This window comes from Anolis sagrei, chromosome 2, assembly GCF_037176765.1.
Source record: "Anolis sagrei isolate rAnoSag1 chromosome 2, rAnoSag1.mat, whole genome shotgun sequence".
Lineage (NCBI taxonomy): Eukaryota > Metazoa > Chordata > Lepidosauria > Squamata > Dactyloidae > Anolis > Anolis sagrei.
Genome location: NC_090022.1, coordinates 415,215 through 435,718, shown reverse-complemented (window position 1 = coordinate 435,718; position 20,504 = coordinate 415,215). Strand labels below are relative to the sequence as shown.

Genomic DNA, 20,504 nt, shown 5'->3' with positions numbered 1-20,504 from the left:
GAGGCGGGACAGGAAAGCCAAGCCCGGAGCTCTGAGGAGGGAGGCAGGAGCCTGTCTGAGGGGAAGGCCAGGCCCCAGGGATGATGATGGCGCCCAGAGCCACTCACCTCTTTCTTCCGCTCTCTCTCTCTTTCCCTCGTCAACAGGAAGCCCCACGCCGAAGCCCCGCCCCCTTTCCCTCCTCCGGAAGTGAGGAGCTCACGGGAAAGGCCGCGCCCGAGCCTCCCTCGCCGCTCTAGGAAACCAGGCATGGCAGCCGCGGGATGGAGGGCCAGAGAGGGGCGGGGCTTCTACGCGGCTGTGGAGTCAGGAACAGAGGAACCAGAGAGAGAGAGCCGCCTTCCTTCCTTCCTTCTCTTCCAAAGGCCCAGCACCCACCAATAGGAATTCGCCTCCTCTCCGGCGTCACCGGTCTCCGGGCAGAAACTCCTCCGCCCTCCCGCCCTTCCTCCTTCTGTCACTCCTGAAGAGAATTCCCGGGATGCGCCAATGGGAATGGGCCTCCGCTGGCCGCGTCACCAGTCTCCAGGCAGACTCGCCCCCTGATGCTCCCCCTGGCTGCTGCTGCTGCTGCTGCCCATTCCTGCCATTCAGAGAGAGAGAGGGAGAGGGAGGGAGACCAGCCAGGCTGGAGATGGACCACAGCCTCACCCAATGACCACTCAGCCCCATCCTCAAGCTTGCCCTCCCTCCCTGTTGGGCTGGGCTCCTGTTCTGCTCCCCTTCAGTCTCTCTCTCTCTCAGTCTCTGTATCAGAAATATTGGTTGAATGGATGCAGCTCAATATAGGCAGCTGGACCTGTAGCTTAGCAGGCCTCAGTGTTGGTTGGTCTCAGTGTGAGAAGTCCTCAGTGTGAGAAGGCCTCAGAGTGAGAGAAGCCCCAGGTCGAAGTCCTCAGGTGTCAATCTACTGTGTGAAGCTCCTGTGTCAGTTTGGTGTGAGAGGAGCCTCTGTGAGGGCAAAGCTGTTTATCTGCATGAGGAAGTATGTATATATATATACATATATATATGTATATATATATACATATATATAATTATAGTATCATATTATTATTAGTATACTGTATTGCATTACCATATTTTTATAACTAGGATATAATATATATATGGGGCTACCTGCCTTCTGGACTCCTCTCTCTCTCTCTCTCTCTCTCTCTTGCCTCTGCCCGAGGGTCTAGGGGCCAAGGCTGCTCTGGCCTGCTGCTGCTGGGAGGGGAGAGAGTGGAGAGGCCGCAGAGTCTCCTCGAGAGGCCGCCAAGGCTCCCTCCCAAGGCTAGGCTGCCAAGGAGGAGGAGGAGGAGGAGGAGGCCTCCGAGAGGGAGGGCCGGGGCCGGGGCCGAGCCGGGACAGAAAGGCCGAGCAGGCCGAGCAGGAGGAGGCGGGACAGGAAAGCCAAGCCCGGAGCTCTGAGGAGGGAGGCAGGAGCCTGTCTGAGGGGAAGGCCAGGCCCCAGGGATGATGATGGCGCCCAGAGCCACTCACCTCTTTCTTCCGCTCTCTCTCTCTTTCCCTCGTCAACAGGAAGCCCCACGCCGAAGCCCCGCCCCCTTTCCCTCCTCCGGAAGTGAGGAGCTCACGGGAAAGGCCGCGCCCGAGCCTCCCTCGCCGCTCTAGGAAACCAGGCATGGCAGCCGCGGGATGGAGGGCCAGAGAGGGGCGGGGCTTCTACGCGGCTGTGGAGTCAGGAACAGAGGAACCAGAGAGAGAGAGCCGCCTTCCTTCCTTCTCCTCCAAAGGCCCAGCACCCACCAATAGGAATTCGCCTCCTCTCCGGCGTCACCGGTCTCCGGGCAGAAACTCCTCCGCCCTCCCGCCCTTCCTCCTTCTGTCACTCCTGAAGAGAATTCCCGGGATGCGCCAATGGGAATGGGCCTCCGCTGGCCGCGTCACCAGTCTCCAGGCAGACTCGCCCCCTGATGCTCCCCCTGGCTGCTGCTGCTGCTGCTGCCCATTCCTGCCATTCAGAGAGAGAGAGGGAGAGGGAGGGAGACCAGCCAGGCTGGAGATGGACCACAGCCTCACCCAATGACCACTCAGCCCCATCCTCAAGCTTGCCCTCCCTCCCTGTTGGGCTGGGCTCCTGTTCTGCTCCCCTTCAGTCTCTCTCTCTCTCAGTCTCTGTATCAGAAATATTGGTTGAATGGATGCAGCTCAATATAGGCAGCTGGACCTGTAGCTTAGCAGGCCTCAGTGTTGGTTGGTCTCAGTGTGAGAAGTCCTCAGTGTGAGAAGGCCTCAGAGTGAGAGAAGCCCCAGGTCGAAGTCCTCAGGTGTCAATCTACTGTGTGAAGCTCCTGTGTCAGTTTGGTGTGAGAGGAGCCTCTGTGAGGGCAAAGCTGTTTATCTGCATGAGGAAGTATGTATATATATATACATATATATATGTATATATATATACATATATATAATTATAGTATCATATTATTATTAGTATACTGTATTGCATTACCATATTTTTATAACTAGGATATAATATATATATGGGGCTACCTGCCTTCTGGACTCCTCTCTCTCTCTCTCTCTCTCTCTCTTGCCTCTGCCCGAGGGTCTAGGGGCCAAGGCTGCTCTGGCCTGCTGCTGCTGGGAGGGGAGAGAGTGGAGAGGCCGCAGAGTCTCCTCGAGAGGCCGCCAAGGCTCCCTCCCAAGGCTAGGCTGCCAAGGAGGAGGAGGAGGAGGAGGAGGCCTCCGAGAGGGAGGGCCGGGGCCGGGGCCGAGCCGGGACAGAAAGGCCGAGCAGGCCGAGCAGGAGGAGGCGGGACAGGAAAGCCAAGCCCGGAGCTCTGAGGAGGGAGGCAGGAGCCTGTCTGAGGGGAAGGCCAGGCCCCAGGGATGATGATGGCGCCCAGAGCCACTCACCTCTTTCTTCCGCTCTCTCTCTCTTTCCCTCGTCAACAGGAAGCCCCACGCCGAAGCCCCGCCCCCTTTCCCTCCTCCGGAAGTGAGGAGCTCACGGGAAAGGCCGCGCCCGAGCCTCCCTCGCCGCTCTAGGAAACCAGGCATGGCAGCCGCGGGATGGAGGGCCAGAGAGGGGCGGGGCTTCTACGCGGCTGTGGAGTCAGGAACAGAGGAACCAGAGAGAGAGAGCCGCCTTCCTTCCTTCTCTTCCAAAGGCCCAGCACCCACCAATAGGAATTCGCCTCCTCTCCGGCGTCACCGGTCTCCGGGCAGAAACTCCTCCGCCCTCCCGCCCTTCCTCCTTCTGTCACTCCTGAAGAGAATTCCCGGGATGCGCCAATGGGAATGGGCCTCCGCTGGCCGCGTCACCAGTCTCCAGGCAGACTCGCCCCCTGATGCTCCCCCTGGCTGCTGCTGCTGCTGCCCATTCCTGCCATTCAGAGAGAGAGAGGGAGAGGGAGGGAGACCAGCCAGGCTGGAGATGGACCACAGCCTCACCCAATGACCACTCAGCCCCATCCTCAAGCTTGCCCTCCCTCCCTGTTGGGCTGGGCTCCTGTTCTGCTCCCCTTCAGTCTCTCTCTCTCTCAGTCTCTGTATCAGAAATATTGGTTGAATGGATGCAGCTCAATATAGGCAGCTGGACCTGTAGCTTAGCAGGCCTCAGTGTTGGTTGGTCTCAGTGTGAGAAGTCCTCAGTGTGAGAAGGCCTCAGAGTGAGAGAAGCCCCAGGTCGAAGTCCTCAGGTGTCAATCTACTGTGTGAAGCTCCTGTGTCAGTTTGGTGTGAGAGGAGCCTCTGTGAGGGCAAAGCTGTTTATCTGCATGAGGAAGTATGTATATATATATACATATATATATGTATATATATATACATATATATAATTATAGTATCATATTATTATTAGTATACTGTATTGCATTACCATATTTTTATAACTAGGATATAATATATATATGGGGCTACCTGCCTTCTGGACTCCTCTCTCTCTCTCTCTCTCTCTCTCTTGCCTCTGCCCGAGGGTCTAGGGGCCAAGGCTGCTCTGGCCTGCTGCTGCTGGGAGGGGAGAGAGTGGAGAGGCCGCAGAGTCTCCTCGAGAGGCCGCCAAGGCTCCCTCCCAAGGCTAGGCTGCCAAGGAGGAGGAGGAGGAGGCCTCCGAGAGGGAGGGCCGGGGCCGGGGCCGAGCCGGGACAGAAAGGCCGAGCAGGCCGAGCAGGAGGAGGCGGGACAGGAAAGCCAAGCCCGGAGCTCTGAGGAGGGAGGCAGGAGCCTGTCTGAGGGGAAGGCCAGGCCCCAGGGATGATGATGGCGCCCAGAGCCACTCACCTCTTTCTTCCGCTCTCTCTCTCTTTCCCTCGTCAACAGGAAGCCCCACGCCGAAGCCCCGCCCCCTTTCCCTCCTCCGGAAGTGAGGAGCTCACGGGAAAGGCCGCGCCCGAGCCTCCCTCGCCGCTCTAGGAAACCAGGCATGGCAGCCGCGGGATGGAGGGCCAGAGAGGGGCGGGGCTTCTACGCGGCTGTGGAGTCAGGAACAGAGGAACCAGAGAGAGAGAGCCGCCTTCCTTCCTTCCTTCTCCTCCAAAGGCCCAGCACCCACCAATAGGAATTCGCCTCCTCTCCGGAGTCACCGGTCTCCGGGCAGAAACTCCTCCACCCTTCCGCCCTTCCTCCTTCTGTCACTCCTGAAGAGAATTCCCGGGATGCGCCAATGGGAATGGGCCTCCGCTGGCCGCGTCACCAGTCTCCAGGCAGACTCGCCCCCTGATGCTCCCCCTGGCTGCTGCTGCTGCTGCCCATTCCTGCCATTCAGAGAGAGAGAGGGAGAGGGAGGGAGACCAGCCAGGCTGGAGATGGACCACAGCCTCACCCAATGACCACTCAGCCCCATCCTCAAGCTTGCCCTCCCTCCCTGTTGGGCTGGGCTCCTGTTCTGCTCCCCTTCAGTCTCTCTCTCTCTCAGTCTCTGTATCAGAAATATTGGTTGAATGGATGCAGCTTAATATAGGCAGCTGGACCTGTAGCTTAGCAGGCCTCAGTGTTGGTTGGTCTCAGTGTGAGAAGTCCTCAGTGTGAGAAGGCCTCAGAGTGAGAGAAGCCCCAGGTCGAAGTCCTCAGGTGTCAATCTACTGTGTGAAGCTCCTGTGTCAGTTTGGTGTGAGAGGAGCCTCTGTGAGGGCAAAGCTGTTTATCTGCATGAGGAAGTATGTATATATATATACATATATATATGTATATATATATACATATATATAATTATAGTATCATATTATTATTAGTATACTGTATTGCATTACCATATTTTTATAACTAGGATATAATATATATATGGGGCTACCTGCCTTCTGGACTCCTCTCTCTCTCTCTCTCTCTCTCTCTTGCCTCTGCCCGAGGGTCTAGGGGCCAAGGCTGCTCTGGCCTGCTGCTGCTGGGAGGGGAGAGAGTGGAGAGGCCGCAGAGTCTCCTCGAGAGGCCGCCAAGGCTCCCTCCCAAGGCTAGGCTTCCAAGGAGGAGGAGGAGGAGGAGGAGGCCTCCGAGAGGGAGGGCCGGGGCCGGGGCCGAGCCGGGACAGAAAGGCCGAGCAGGCCGAGCAGGAGGAGGCGGGACAGGAAAGCCAAGCCCGGAGCTCTGAGGAGGGAGGCAGGAGCCTGTCTGAGGGGAAGGCCAGGCCCCAGGGATGATGATGGCGCCCAGAGCCACTCACCTCTTTCTTCCGCTCTCTCTCTCTTTCCCTCGTCAACAGGAAGCCCCACGCCGAAGCCCCGCCCCCTTTCCCTCCTCCGGAAGTGAGGAGCTCACGGGAAAGGCCGCGCCCGAGCCTCCCTCGCCGCTCTAGGAAACCAGGCATGGCAGCCGCGGGATGGAGGGCCAGAGAGGGGCGGGGCTTCTACGCGGCTGTGGAGTCAGGAACAGAGGAACCAGAGAGAGAGAGCCGCCTTCCTTCCTTCCTTCTCCTCCAAAGGCCCAGCACCCACCAATAGGAATTCGCCTCCTCTCCGGCGTCACCGGTCTCCGGGCAGAAACTCCTCCGCCCTCCCGCCCTTCCTCCTTCTGTCACTCCTGAAGAGAATTCCCGGGATGCGCCAATGGGAATGGGCCTCCGCTGGCCGCGTCACCAGTCTCCAGGCAGACTCGCCCCCTGATGCTCCCCCTGGCTGCTGCTGCTGCTGCTGCCCATTCCTGCCATTCAGAGAGAGAGAGGGAGAGGGAGGGAGACCAGCCAGGCTGGAGATGGACCACAGCCTCACCCAATGACCACTCAGCCCCATCCTCAAGCTTGCCCTCCCTCCCTGTTGGGCTGGGCTCCTGTTCTGCTCCCCTTCAGTCTCTCTCTCTCTCAGTCTCTGTATCAGAAATATTGGTTGAATGGATGCAGCTTAATATAGGCAGCTGGACCTGTAGCTTAGCAGGCCTCAGTGTTGGTTGGTCTCAGTGTGAGAAGTCCTCAGTGTGAGAAGGCCTCAGAGTGAGAGAAGCCCCAGGTCGAAGTCCTCAGGTGTCAATCTACTGTGTGAAGCTCCTGTGTCAGTTTGGTGTGAGAGGAGCCTCTGTGAGGGCAAAGCTGTTTATCTGCATGAGGAAGTATGTATATATATATACATATATATATGTATATATATATACATATATATAATTATAGTATCATATTATTATTAGTATACTGTATTGCATTACCATATTTTTATAACTAGGATATAATATATATATGGGGCTACCTGCCTTCTGGACTCCTCTCTCTCTCTCTCTCCCTCTCTCTTGCCTCTGCCCGAGGGTCTAGGGGCCAAGGCTGCTCTGGCCTGCTGCTGCTGGGAGGGGAGAGAGTGGAGAGGCCGCAGAGTCTCCTCGAGAGGCCGCCAAGGCTCCCTCCCAAGGCTAGGCTGCCAAGGAGGAGGAGGAGGAGGCCTCCGAGAGGGAGGGCCGGGGCCGGGGCCGAGCCGGGACAGAAAGGCCGAGCAGGCCGAGCAGGAGGAGGCGGGACAGGAAAGCCAAGCCCGGAGCTCTGAGGAGGGAGGCAGGAGCCTGTCTGAGGGGAAGGCCAGGCCCCAGGGATGATGATGGCGCCCAGAGCCACTCACCTCTTTCTTCCGCTCTCTCTCTCTTTCCCTCGTCAACAGGAAGCCCCACGCCGAAGCCCCGCCCCCTTTCCCTCCTCCGGAAGTGAGGAGCTCACGGGAAAGGCCGCGCCCGAGCCTCCCTCGCCGCTCTAGGAAACCAGGCATGGCAGCCGCGGGATGGAGGGCCAGAGAGGGGCGGGGCTTCTACGCGGCTGTGGAGTCAGGAACAGAGGAACCAGAGAGAGAGAGCCGCCTTCCTTCCTTCTCTTCCAAAGGCCCAGCACCCACCAATAGGAATTCGCCTCCTCTCCGGCGTCACCGGTCTCCGGGCAGAAACTCCTCCGCCCTCCCGCCCTTCCTCCTTCTGTCACTCCTGAAGAGAATTCCCGGGATGCGCCAATGGGAATGGGCCTCCGCTGGCCGCGTCACCAGTCTCCAGGCAGACTCGCCCCCTGATGCTCCCCCTGGCTGCTGCTGCTGCTGCTGCCCATTCCTGCCATTCAGAGAGAGAGAGGGAGAGGGAGGGAGACCAGCCAGGCTGGAGATGGACCACAGCCTCACCCAATGACCACTCAGCCCCATCCTCAAGCTTGCCCTCCCTCCCTGTTGGGCTGGGCTCCTGTTCTGCTCCCCTTCAGTCTCTCTCTCTCTCAGTCTCTGTATCAGAAATATTGGTTGAATGGATGCAGCTTAATATAGGCAGCTGGACCTGTAGCTTAGCAGGCCTCAGTGTTGGTTGGTCTCAGTGTGAGAAGTCCTCAGTGTGAGAAGGCCTCAGAGTGAGAGAAGCCCCAGGTCGAAGTCCTCAGGTGTCAATCTACTGTGTGAAGCTCCTGTGTCAGTTTGGTGTGAGAGGAGCCTCTGTGAGGGCAAAGCTGTTTATCTGCATGAGGAAGTATGTATATATATATACATATATATATGTATATATATATACATATATATAATTATAGTATCATATTATTATTAGTATACTGTATTGCATTACCATATTTTTATAACTAGGATATAATATATATATGGGGCTACCTGCCTTCTGGACTCCTCTCTCTCTCTCTCTCTCTCTCTCTTGCCTCTGCCCGAGGGTCTAGGGGCCAAGGCTGCTCTGGCCTGCTGCTGCTGGGAGGGGAGAGAGTGGAGAGGCCGCAGAGTCTCCTCGAGAGGCCGCCAAGGCTCCCTCCCAAGGCTAGGCTGCCAAGGAGGAGGAGGAGGAGGCCTCCGAGAGGGAGGGCCGGGGCCGGGGCCGAGCCGGGACAGAAAGGCCGAGCAGGCCGAGCAGGAGGAGGCGGGACAGGAAAGCCAAGCCCGGAGCTCTGAGGAGGGAGGCAGGAGCCTGTCTGAGGGGAAGGCCAGGCCCCAGGGATGATGATGGCGCCCAGAGCCACTCACCTCTTTCTTCCGCTCTCTCTCTCTTTCCCTCGTCAACAGGAAGCCCCACGCCGAAGCCCCGCCCCCTTTCCCTCCTCCGGAAGTGAGGAGCTCACGGGAAAGGCCGCGCCCGAGCCTCCCTCGCCGCTCTAGGAAACCAGGCATGGCAGCCGCGGGATGGAGGGCCAGAGAGGGGCGGGGCTTCTACGCGGCTGTGGAGTCAGGAACAGAGGAACCAGAGAGAGAGAGCCGCCTTCCTTCCTTCCTTCTCCTCCAAAGGCCCAGCACCCACCAATAGGAATTCGCCTCCTCTCCGGAGTCACCGGTCTCCGGGCAGAAACTCCTCCACCCTTCCGCCCTTCCTCCTTCTGTCACTCCTGAAGAGAATTCCCGGGATGCGCCAATGGGAATGGGCCTCCGCTGGCCGCGTCACCAGTCTCCAGGCAGACTCGCCCCCTGATGCTCCCCCTGGCTGCTGCTGCTGCTGCTGCCCATTCCTGCCATTCAGAGAGAGAGAGGGAGAGGGAGGGAGACCAGCCAGGCTGGAGATGGACCACAGCCTCACCCAATGACCACTCAGCCCCATCCTCAAGCTTGCCCTCCCTCCCTGTTGGGCTGGGCTCCTGTTCTGCTCCCCTTCAGTCTCTCTCTCTCTCAGTCTCTGTATCAGAAATATTGGTTGAATGGATGCAGCTCAATATAGGCAGCTGGACCTGTAGCTTAGCAGGCCTCAGTGTTGGTTGGTCTCAGTGTGAGAAGTCCTCAGTGTGAGAAGGCCTCAGAGTGAGAGAAGCCCCAGGTCGAAGTCCTCAGGTGTCAATCTACTGTGTGAAGCTCCTGTGTCAGTTTGGTGTGAGAGGAGCCTCTGTGAGGGCAAAGCTGTTTATCTGCATGAGGAAGTATGTATATATATATACATATATATATGTATATATATATACATATATATAATTATAGTATCATATTATTATTAGTATACTGTATTGCATTACCATATTTTTATAACTAGGATATAATATATATATGGGGCTACCTGCCTTCTGGACTCCTCTCTCTCTCTCTCTCTCTCTCTCTTGCCTCTGCCCGAGGGTCTAGGGGCCAAGGCTGCTCTGGCCTGCTGCTGCTGGGAGGGGAGAGAGTGGAGAGGCCGCAGAGTCTCCTCGAGAGGCCGCCAAGGCTCCCTCCCAAGGCTAGGCTGCCAAGGAGGAGGAGGAGGAGGAGGAGGCCTCCGAGAGGGAGGGCCGGGGCCGGGGCCGAGCCGGGACAGAAAGGCCGAGCAGGCCGAGCAGGAGGAGGCGGGACAGGAAAGCCAAGCCCGGAGCTCTGAGGAGGGAGGCAGGAGCCTGTCTGAGGGGAAGGCCAGGCCCCAGGGATGATGATGGCGCCCAGAGCCACTCACCTCTTTCTTCCGCTCTCTCTCTCTTTCCCTCGTCAACAGGAAGCCCCACGCCGAAGCCCCGCCCCCTTTCCCTCCTCCGGAAGTGAGGAGCTCACGGGAAAGGCCGCGCCCGAGCCTCCCTCGCCGCTCTAGGAAACCAGGCATGGCAGCCGCGGGATGGAGGGCCAGAGAGGGGCGGGGCTTCTACGCGGCTGTGGAGTCAGGAACAGAGGAACCAGAGAGAGAGAGCCGCCTTCCTTCCTTCTCTTCCAAAGGCCCAGCACCCACCAATAGGAATTCGCCTCCTCTCCGGCGTCACCGGTCTCCGGGCAGAAACTCCTCCGCCCTCCCGCCCTTCCTCCTTCTGTCACTCCTGAAGAGAATTCCCGGGATGCGCCAATGGGAATGGGCCTCCGCTGGCCGCGTCACCAGTCTCCAGGCAGACTCGCCCCCTGATGCTCCCCCTGGCTGCTGCTGCTGCTGCTGCCCATTCCTGCCATTCAGAGAGAGAGAGGGAGAGGGAGGGAGACCAGCCAGGCTGGAGATGGACCACAGCCTCACCCAATGACCACTCAGCCCCATCCTCAAGCTTGCCCTCCCTCCCTGTTGGGCTGGGCTCCTGTTCTGCTCCCCTTCAGTCTCTCTCTCTCTCAGTCTCTGTATCAGAAATATTGGTTGAATGGATGCAGCTCAATATAGGCAGCTGGACCTGTAGCTTAGCAGGCCTCAGTGTTGGTTGGTCTCAGTGTGAGAAGTCCTCAGTGTGAGAAGGCCTCAGAGTGAGAGAAGCCCCAGGTCGAAGTCCTCAGGTGTCAATCTACTGTGTGAAGCTCCTGTGTCAGTTTGGTGTGAGAGGAGCCTCTGTGAGGGCAAAGCTGTTTATCTGCATGAGGAAGTATGTATATATATATACATATATATATGTATATATATATACATATATATAATTATAGTATCATATTATTATTAGTATACTGTATTGCATTACCATATTTTTATAACTAGGATATAATATATATATGGGGCTACCTGCCTTCTGGACTCCTCTCTCTCTCTCTCTCTCTCTCTCTTGCCTCTGCCCGAGGGTCTAGGGGCCAAGGCTGCTCTGGCCTGCTGCTGCTGGGAGGGGAGAGAGTGGAGAGGCCGCAGAGTCTCCTCGAGAGGCCGCCAAGGCTCCCTCCCAAGGCTAGGCTGCCAAGGAGGAGGAGGAGGAGGCCTCCGAGAGGGAGGGCCGGGGCCGGGGCCGAGCCGGGACAGAAAGGCCGAGCAGGCCGAGCAGGAGGAGGCGGGACAGGAAAGCCAAGCCCGGAGCTCTGAGGAGGGAGGCAGGAGCCTGTCTGAGGGGAAGGCCAGGCCCCAGGGATGATGATGGCGCCCAGAGCCACTCACCTCTTTCTTCCGCTCTCTCTCTCTTTCCCTCGTCAACAGGAAGCCCCACGCCGAAGCCCCGCCCCCTTTCCCTCCTCCGGAAGTGAGGAGCTCACGGGAAAGGCCGCGCCCGAGCCTCCCTCGCCGCTCTAGGAAACCAGGCATGGCAGCCGCGGGATGGAGGGCCAGAGAGGGGCGGGGCTTCTACGCGGCTGTGGAGTCAGGAACAGAGGAACCAGAGAGAGAGAGCCGCCTTCCTTCCTTCCTTCTCCTCCAAAGGCCCAGCACCCACCAATAGGAATTCGCCTCCTCTCCGGAGTCACCGGTCTCCGGGCAGAAACTCCTCCACCCTTCCGCCCTTCCTCCTTCTGTCACTCCTGAAGAGAATTCCCGGGATGCGCCAATGGGAATGGGCCTCCGCTGGCCGCGTCACCAGTCTCCAGGCAGACTCGCCCCCTGATGCTCCCCCTGGCTGCTGCTGCTGCTGCCCATTCCTGCCATTCAGAGAGAGAGAGGGAGAGGGAGGGAGACCAGCCAGGCTGGAGATGGACCACAGCCTCACCCAATGACCACTCAGCCCCATCCTCAAGCTTGCCCTCCCTCCCTGTTGGGCTGGGCTCCTGTTCTGCTCCCCTTCAGTCTCTCTCTCTCTCAGTCTCTGTATCAGAAATATTGGTTGAATGGATGCAGCTTAATATAGGCAGCTGGACCTGTAGCTTAGCAGGCCTCAGTGTTGGTTGGTCTCAGTGTGAGAAGTCCTCAGTGTGAGAAGGCCTCAGAGTGAGAGAAGCCCCAGGTCGAAGTCCTCAGGTGTCAATCTACTGTGTGAAGCTCCTGTGTCAGTTTGGTGTGAGAGGAGCCTCTGTGAGGGCAAAGCTGTTTATCTGCATGAGGAAGTATGTATATATATATACATATATATATGTATATATATATACATATATATAATTATAGTATCATATTATTATTAGTATACTGTATTGCATTACCATATTTTTATAACTAGGATATAATATATATATGGGGCTACCTGCCTTCTGGACTCCTCTCTCTCTCTCTCTCTCTCTCTCTTGCCTCTGCCCGAGGGTCTAGGGGCCAAGGCTGCTCTGGCCTGCTGCTGCTGGGAGGGGAGAGAGTGGAGAGGCCGCAGAGTCTCCTCGAGAGGCCGCCAAGGCTCCCTCCCAAGGCTAGGCTGCCAAGGAGGAGGAGGAGGAGGAGGAGGCCTCCGAGAGGGAGGGCCGGGGCCGGGGCCGAGCCGGGACAGAAAGGCCGAGCAGGCCGAGCAGGAGGAGGCGGGACAGGAAAGCCAAGCCCGGAGCTCTGAGGAGGGAGGCAGGAGCCTGTCTGAGGGGAAAGCCAGGCCCCAGGGATGATGATGGCGCCCAGAGCCACTCACCTCTTTCTTCCGCTCTCTCTCTCTTTCCCTCGTCAACAGGAAGCCCCACGCCGAAGCCCCGCCCCCTTTCCCTCCTCCGGAAGTGAGGAGCTCACGGGAAAGGCCGCGCCCGAGCCTCCCTCGCCGCTCTAGGAAACCAGGCATGGCAGCCGCGGGATGGAGGGCCAGAGAGGGGCGGGGCTTCTACGCGGCTGTGGAGTCAGGAACAGAGGAACCAGAGAGAGAGAGCCGCCTTCCTTCCTTCCTTCTCCTCCAAAGGCCCAGCACCCACCAATAGGAATTCGCCTCCTCTCCGGAGTCACCGGTCTCCGGGCAGAAACTCCTCCACCCTTCCGCCCTTCCTCCTTCTGTCACTCCTGAAGAGAATTCCCGGGATGCGCCAATGGGAATGGGCCTCCGCTGGCCGCGTCACCAGTCTCCAGGCAGACTCGCCCCCTGATGCTCCCCCTGGCTGCTGCTGCTGCTGCTGCCCATTCCTGCCATTCAGAGAGAGAGAGGGAGAGGGAGGGAGACCAGCCAGGCTGGAGATGGACCACAGCCTCACCCAATGACCACTCAGCCCCATCCTCAAGCTTGCCCTCCCTCCCTGTTGGGCTGGGCTCCTGTTCTGCTCCCCTTCAGTCTCTCTCTCTCTCAGTCTCTGTATCAGAAATATTGGTTGAATGGATGCAGCTTAATATAGGCAGCTGGACCTGTAGCTTAGCAGGCCTCAGTGTTGGTTGGCCTCAGTGTGAGAAGTCCTTAGTGTGAGAAGTCCTCAGTGTGAGAAGGCCTCAGAGTGAGAGAAGCCCCAGGTCGAAGTCCTCAGGTGTCAATCTACTGTGTGAAGCTCCTGTGTCAGTTTGGTGTGAGAGGAGCCTCTGTGAGGGCAAAGCTGTGTATCTGCATGAGGAAGAAGCCCAGGAATAGCCTGTTAGGCCAGGAAGGAAGGAAGGAAGGGGAAGCCAATAGAAAGGCTCCCAAGGCTGAGCCCTGCCCTCCTCAGAAGCAGGACAAGAGGGAGTCTGTGTGGAGGAAAGAGGGAGGGTCCCTCGGGAGGGAAAGAGAGGGCAGGGCCCACCCCCAAATACTCCCCAGAGGAGGAGGAGGAGGGAAGGCACCTTCCCCATGAGGTGTCTCAAACTGAACTGACACCGCTCTCCCCCCTCTCTCACGAAGACCATCCTCTGTCCACAAACCAGCCTGGGCTATGGAACATGTCTGAAGCCGGGCCAGGAAGGGGGGTTGCTAGGTGGGGTGGGCCCAGGAGGGCCCGGGGGGGGGGGCAGGAGAGAGAGAGTGAGGCAAGTACGCCCCAGGGGGGACATCATGGGGTTATCTACGGGGAATGGGCCGGAGGTGCCACTGCCTTTCACTGGTCCTTTCACTGTTGGCTGCTGCTTCCTGGTGAAACTGCAAGTCACTCCTGGTGTGAGAGAATTCGCCATCTGCAAGGACGTTGCCCAGGGGACTCCCGGATGTTTTGATGTTCTACCATCCTTGTGGGACTTGCAGTTTCTCAAGTCGCTCCTGACGCACACAAACATTTCCCAGCGGTGCAATACCACCTAAACAGTATAATTTCTCCAGTGGAGTGGGGCGTAGGCATCCTGTGGTAATGCGTCCTGTCTCACTCAGAGCCACACCCACTGTTTTAACGTGGTGAGATGTGTCCCACACTGGGCATGCGTATTAAGCAGCACAGTAGCCAAGCGCAAGGGCAGATGTCTTCACTGTGTCTGGTTGTGATCCCCAGGTTGTGAGCGCCTCTTACTCTAGAGCGGAAACAGCAGGTGGCAAGTAAGAGGAAGGGAAGCGCACGCTGGGATGGGGAGCCCGTGGGTGGGGAGCCCCCTCCTCTCTAGAATGGTCCGCTTTCCAGCGCAGAGTCCTGGTCACAGTGTCACGGCCTGTGGCCTTGTAAAGGAGCTCATCTCTTGGAAGCAACACTCTTGAGTTCTGACTTGGGGGTTGTATTCTTGATTTATTTGCTACTTATAACTATGTACAGGTCTTATTTTAATATCTAAAGATACTCTCAAACAGAGTAAGTTCACACAACAAGGATGGGGATGGATTGCATATGCAGACAATAATGGCAAGGCCTCTGTAAAATACGACAAACAAATGACACATACATATATGTCAGCTCCACTGGCTTCCGATCCAATTCCGAGCACAATTCAAAGTGCTGGTCTTGACCTATAAAACCCTATACGGCTCCGGTCCAGCGTACCTGTCTGAACGTATCTCCTTCTACATCCCACCTCAGAGTTTAAGATCTTCTGGGGAGGCCCTGCTCTTGGCCCCGCCTCTGTCTCAAACACATTTGGTGGGGACAAGGGACAGGGTCTTCTCGGTGGTGGTCCCCTGCCTGTGGAATTCACTTCACGGGGAAATTAGGTCATCATCATCCTTCCTCACCTTTAGAAAGAAGGTAAAACGTGGATGTGGGAGCAGGCCTTCGGGCAATTAGGTTAAAAGGACAATTGACAATGTTGACTATGGCTTGGGAGTAGATTATGGGTACGTTAAACGGAGAACTCAGTCATAGTATACGGCTAGATAAATGGCCACCAGACTGGTAATAGCTCAATGGACTGTAAGAATACTGTTTTCATCTTTATGTCTTAATGTTTATGCTTTTAACTGTTTTGTATTTTATTATGTGGCATCGAATTGTTGCCAATTGGAAGCTACCCTGAGTCGTCCCCCCCCCCCCCCGAGAGAGGAGTTGAGAAGGGCGGGGTAAAAGTGTTCGAAATAAATAAATAACCAGGGCAACGAGGAGATTAACGTCGTGGTGGTGCGTGGAGCTGAGTATTGACGTTTAAAATGTTTTCACTGGAGGCACTTTTTTGAAGGAGGAACTCATTATGACCCCAACCAGAATCCTTTCTTCCAATACCTTCAGCCGCCTTCTTCTGAGGTAAATCTTCTTCTCAATAAATGGACACGAGTCTTGATTATAAAGAACTGATCAAGGAAATATTTATTTAAGGATTCACTGACAATTCAAGGCACTGGCTTGCCTTTTTCTCCCTTCCGCTTTCCCCTGAGCTCACGAGCTAATTCCTAATTTAAAGAGGCCCAATTGACTCTGTAAACACACAGGCTGAGGACTTAAACCCCCGGGTTCAGGGTCTCCACACACCAGAACCCAACTTCCACTCTTGTCCGCTGACTAAAAGGAACGCACTCTTTCCAAACGCCTGCCCCGGCCGAGTGGCAGTTAGCTCCGCCCCTTTGGCTTCTCTCACTTGGATACATTCTCACAGCCGGTTCTGTCGCTATGGCAACGCCTCAGTTCAGGCGACACATCAGCTGGCCTGCACTTATATCGCAACATTAATCAACATTTCTAAAACATACATTATAATTAGCTATTTCGTTACGGCCTCTAACCAATGGCAGAGAGCAAGCCGCATGGCAGAGAAGGACGGGCACATACAAGCCGCTCCCACCCTTCTCTCCAGATTCCGTCCCTGTCACGCCATCTTCTCTGTTGTCTTAACCCTTGAGATTGTTGTGCTGTGAACACGTGTCTTTTAAGGACTGTCTCATTACACACTGGAGGTAAGTGTCGTGCATTTTTATCCATCTTTTTGTACACGACAGTCAGGAGGTCACATGAACCCCAAAAACCATTCTGTGCCCCCCCCCTCCCTGCCGAGGACGAAGCCCTTCCTTCTTTCCTCACCCTGTGGGTCTCTCCCCAGATGCGTTTTGGCCTTCACCTCCCAGAAATCCTCACAACTGGCCAACTGGCTGGGAGTTCTGGGAGTTGTAGGCCACACCACCTGGGGAGAGACCCACAGGGTGAGACCCACTGCTCTAAGCTAAACACACCCAGCTCTTTTCAGACATTCCCTACAGCCCGTCTCTGGAGATATTCTGGCTTGTCCATATCCGCCTTGAGTTGTGCTGCCGGGAACGGGAGACAGAGCGATTGCAGGTGAGGTCTGAGCAAAGCAGGAGAACGGAGGCCGTGACTTCCTTGGACGTAGACACCACGTCTCCTCTTGGCACAGCCTGGGATCACATTGGCATTTGTGGCTGCCACATCACACTCTGGTTTTTCAAAATAATTTTTATTCAAAGGCAAGAAAGAAAAACATGTTTATACAAATTACAATTTTGGGATTTCAAAAAAAGAATCCTTAACAAACATGAAAGACTGAACAACAAACAACACACACAGACATAAGAAGAAAACTAAGAGAAAAACGGATCAACACAACTCTTGCCGCAAGGGGATTTTTACCTGTATTCATTCACGTTAAATGCTGTTCTATATTTACTCTTCCGTTTCTAAATATAGTAAACTCATTCCTAAAACCCACAATAAACAATTGTCCCCTCGTTGTTATAACTCATGAATTATTAGTGGGTCCCAATCTCATTTCATAGAATCCTAGAGTTGGGAGAGACCTCCTGGGCCATCATCCACTCCAACCCCATTCTGCCAAGAAGCAGGAATATTGCATTCAAATCACCCCCAACAGATGGCCATCCAGCCTCTGCTTAAAAGCTTCCAAAGAAGAAGCCTCCACCACTCTCCGGGACAGAGAGTTCCACTGCTGAACAGCTCTCACAGTAAGGACGTTCTTCCTCATGTTCAGGTGGAATCTCCTTTCTTGTGGTTTGAAGCCATGGCTCCATTAAGTCCTCGTCTCCTGGGCAGCAGAAATCAAGCTTTCTCCCTCCATTTCCCCCCAAAATAAGACAGTATTTCTTTTTCAAGAAGACACGCTATGGCTAATTTTCAGGGGATGTCTTATTTGTATATCCATGGCCAGGACTAAAGTGCTCAGATGGAGAGGAGGAGGAGGAGGAGGAGGAGACCCAGGGCTTGGTCCCTCCTTGGATGGGACAGGCGATGCCTTCCTCCCTTCCTACCTCAGTCTTTCCCCCACTTTCTATTGCTACTACATTTATTATCTTATTATCTTATTTATTATCTTATTGTGTTATTAGTATTATTTATTTTTCTCTATTTATTATTCATACATTTATTTTTCTCTATTATTATTATTATTACATTTATTATTTTACTCTATTTATTGTTCTTATTATTACATTTGTTATTTTGCCCTATTTATTATTATTAATACATTTAATATTTTACCCTATTTATTATTATTGGAGGGATACGTAAGCACATTTACACTGAAGAAGGCTAGAATAATGATTTAATCAGAGTGGGACAGTCTTATATTAAATTACAGTTTTATGCAATTATTCAGAAACATTTAACCTACTGATGCCTCGATTAATGTAATTTTATTGGTATCTATTTTTATTCTCGAAATTTACCAAGAGCTTCCCACCTTCAGCTTATACTCAAGTCAATAAGTTTTCTCAGGTTTTGTGCTAAATTAGGTGCCTCGTCTAAAATTCAGTCAGCTTATACTCAAGTATATATGACATGTAGCTACTCCCCTGTGTGGGTCCTTTGATGGGTACGCAGAGTCCCACTCTGACTGAAGCTCTTTCCACATTCCACGCATTTATATGGCTTCTCCCCTGTATGGGTTCTTTGATGGATACTCAGATGTCCACTCCGAATGAAGCTCTTTCCACATTCCATGCATTTATATGGCTTCTCCCCTGTATGGATCCTTTGATGGATACGCAGATCTCCACTCTGACTGAAGCTCTCTCCACATTCCACGCATTTATGTGGCTTCTCCCCTGTATGGATCCTTTGATGGATACGCAGATTTCCACTTTCACTGAAGCTCTTTCCACATTCCATGCATTTATGTGGCTTCTCCCCTGTATGGATGCTTTGATGGATACGTAGATGTCCATTGTGACTGAAGCTCTTTCCACATTCCATGCATTTATGTGGCTTCTCCCCTGTATGGGTTCTTTGATGGGTACGCAGATTTCCACTTTTACTGAAGCTCTTTCCACATTCCACGCATTTATGTGGGTTCTCCCCTGTATGGGTCCTTTGATGGGAATGCAGATGTGCACTCTGACTGAAGCTCTTTCCACATTCCATGCATTTATATGGCTTCTCCCCTGTGTGGACCCTTTGATGCTTACGCAGAGTCCCACTCCGACTGAAGCTCTTTCCACATTCCACGCATGTATGTGGCTTCTCCCCTGTATGGATCCTTTGATGGATACGCAGATCTCCACTCTGACTGAAGCTCTTTCCACATTCCATGCATGTATGTGGCTTCTCCCCTGTATGGATCCTTTGATGGATACGCAGATCTCCACTCCGACTGAAGCTCTTTCCACATTCCATGCATGTATGTGGCTTCTCCCCTGTGTGCGTCCTTTGATGGATACACAGATCTCCACTCTGACTGAAGCTCTTTCCACATTCCACACATTTGTACGGCTTCTCTCCTGTGTGAGTCCGTTGATGTGTAGCAAGAGAACTTCTCACAGTGAAACATGTTCCACATTCCATACAGTTATGTCGCTTCTCCCCTGTGTGTGATTTTGACAAGGAATGGAGATTTTCCATTCTTTTGCATTTAAGATTCTAATATTATGCCAGAAGATCACAGATATGTTCTCCTGATTTCCTCTTCTCAGTCTTTGTATTGCTCTACTGTTTACAGCACAATCCTCCCTCTCCTCCTTGAATGCAAAGCTATGGAGCTTGAAATATAATTTCTCCAGCTTATTTCTTGTGAGTGCCGTGTAATTTCATTCCTGACCTAAGGCAAAGGGAAGTGTTCTTCTCAAGGTTCCTTCAGAGGTTACCTGCCAGAGAAAGGAGAGGAAAATCTTATCAGGAGCAGAGCACAGAAATATCTCATTGAACAACAAGAACAATAGCTTCGTGCTGTAGCCAATGCTGGAGAAGAAGGGAGAAAGAGTGGTCCTATTGAGAAGAGCCTTGGCCTGCTGAGAAGGACTTGAACACTTGCCCAACCAAGAGCAAGCCCTGCAAAGGGGAGAGTGGCCCACGATTCTCTGCATGAGATTGTTTGCATTGCAGTGTGTTAACCAACCTTTGTAAAGGAAGCCTTCGAACAATATGGTCAGCACAGAAAGGTCGAAAGCTGTAAAGCGTTTCCTGCCTGGATCCCGCTTCCTGACATCGCAACTCAGAACCTGAGTGACCACCTCTATGGGCAGACCATCCCAAGTGGTCAGTCTTGTGAGACAAATACTTTATTTCTTCCAACTCAGGAAACAAATATGTCCCTGATCCTGAGGGAAAAGGAGAGGAAAATGGGGATTGGAACCCTCAGAGGGAATCTGTGGAGTAGCCTAGAATTTTTAGAAAAACAAGGCTCCCAAATATATTGTTCCTTCTGTGGTCAAAAGCGCAATCCATTCTCTAGCTGCAGAACTGGACCTCCTCGGAAATGATATCCCTTCATCCAGATCAGTGGTGCTCCACCTTTCTCATGCCGTGACCCCTAAATGCAGTTCCTCATGTTGTGGAGACCCCCAAACATATTTTCGTTGCTACTTCATAACTGCTACTGTTACGAATTGCAACGTAAATATCTGATATGCAGGATGGATTTGTATTGTTACAAACTGAACACAATTAAAGCATAGTGATTAATCACAACAACAATGTGTTTCGGGAGTACGGACAACGGATGAAGGGATTTGCAGTTCCTTCACCCAATTCAGCTCTGACTGCCACAGACTGCTGAGAACCCCCACGAATTACAGACCTGGACCAAACGTGGCACAGAGAACCCCCGTGACCGACACACAATACTGGAGGGGGTTGGGATGAATGGACAGTGATTTAGGGGAGATGTAGTTCACCTACATCTGGAGAGCACTGTGAACACAAACAACTATGGATCTGGACCACACTTGGCAAAAGTACTCAATACGACCAAATTTGAACACTGGTGAAGTTTGGGGAAAATAGACCTTGGCATTTGGGAGTTACAGTTGCTTGGACTCCCTCTGCCATCAAAGAGCATTCTGAACACCAACAACTAAACTGAACCAAACTTGGTATGAAGAACTCCCATGACCCACAGAAAATGCTGGAGAGCTTTGGGGAAAATAGACCCTGACATTTGGGAGTTACAGTTGCTTCAAAGGCAACTCCACATAGAGGTCT

At 53.9% G+C, this 20,504-nt stretch overlaps 3 protein-coding genes and 1 pseudogene across 4 annotated transcripts in view; 1 reads left to right on the top strand and 3 right to left on the bottom strand.

The window, feature by feature from the left end:
• LOC132766262 (zinc finger protein 135-like) overlaps nucleotides 1-20,504 on the top strand; it is a 457,616-nt gene that overhangs the window by 332,275 nt on the left and 104,837 nt on the right. The gene's annotated exons all lie outside the window — the stretch shown is intronic.
• LOC132772090 (zinc finger protein 420-like) overlaps nucleotides 1-20,504 on the bottom strand; it is a 136,111-nt gene that overhangs the window by 106,124 nt on the left and 9,483 nt on the right. The window lies entirely within an intron of this gene.
• LOC132766369 (zinc finger protein ZFP2-like) overlaps nucleotides 1-20,504 on the bottom strand; it is a 252,056-nt gene that overhangs the window by 226,438 nt on the left and 5,114 nt on the right. The gene's annotated exons all lie outside the window — the stretch shown is intronic.
• The window catches only part of LOC132766332 (zinc finger protein 721-like), a 42,808-nt pseudogene that overhangs the window by 17,197 nt on the left and 5,107 nt on the right, over nucleotides 1-20,504 (bottom strand).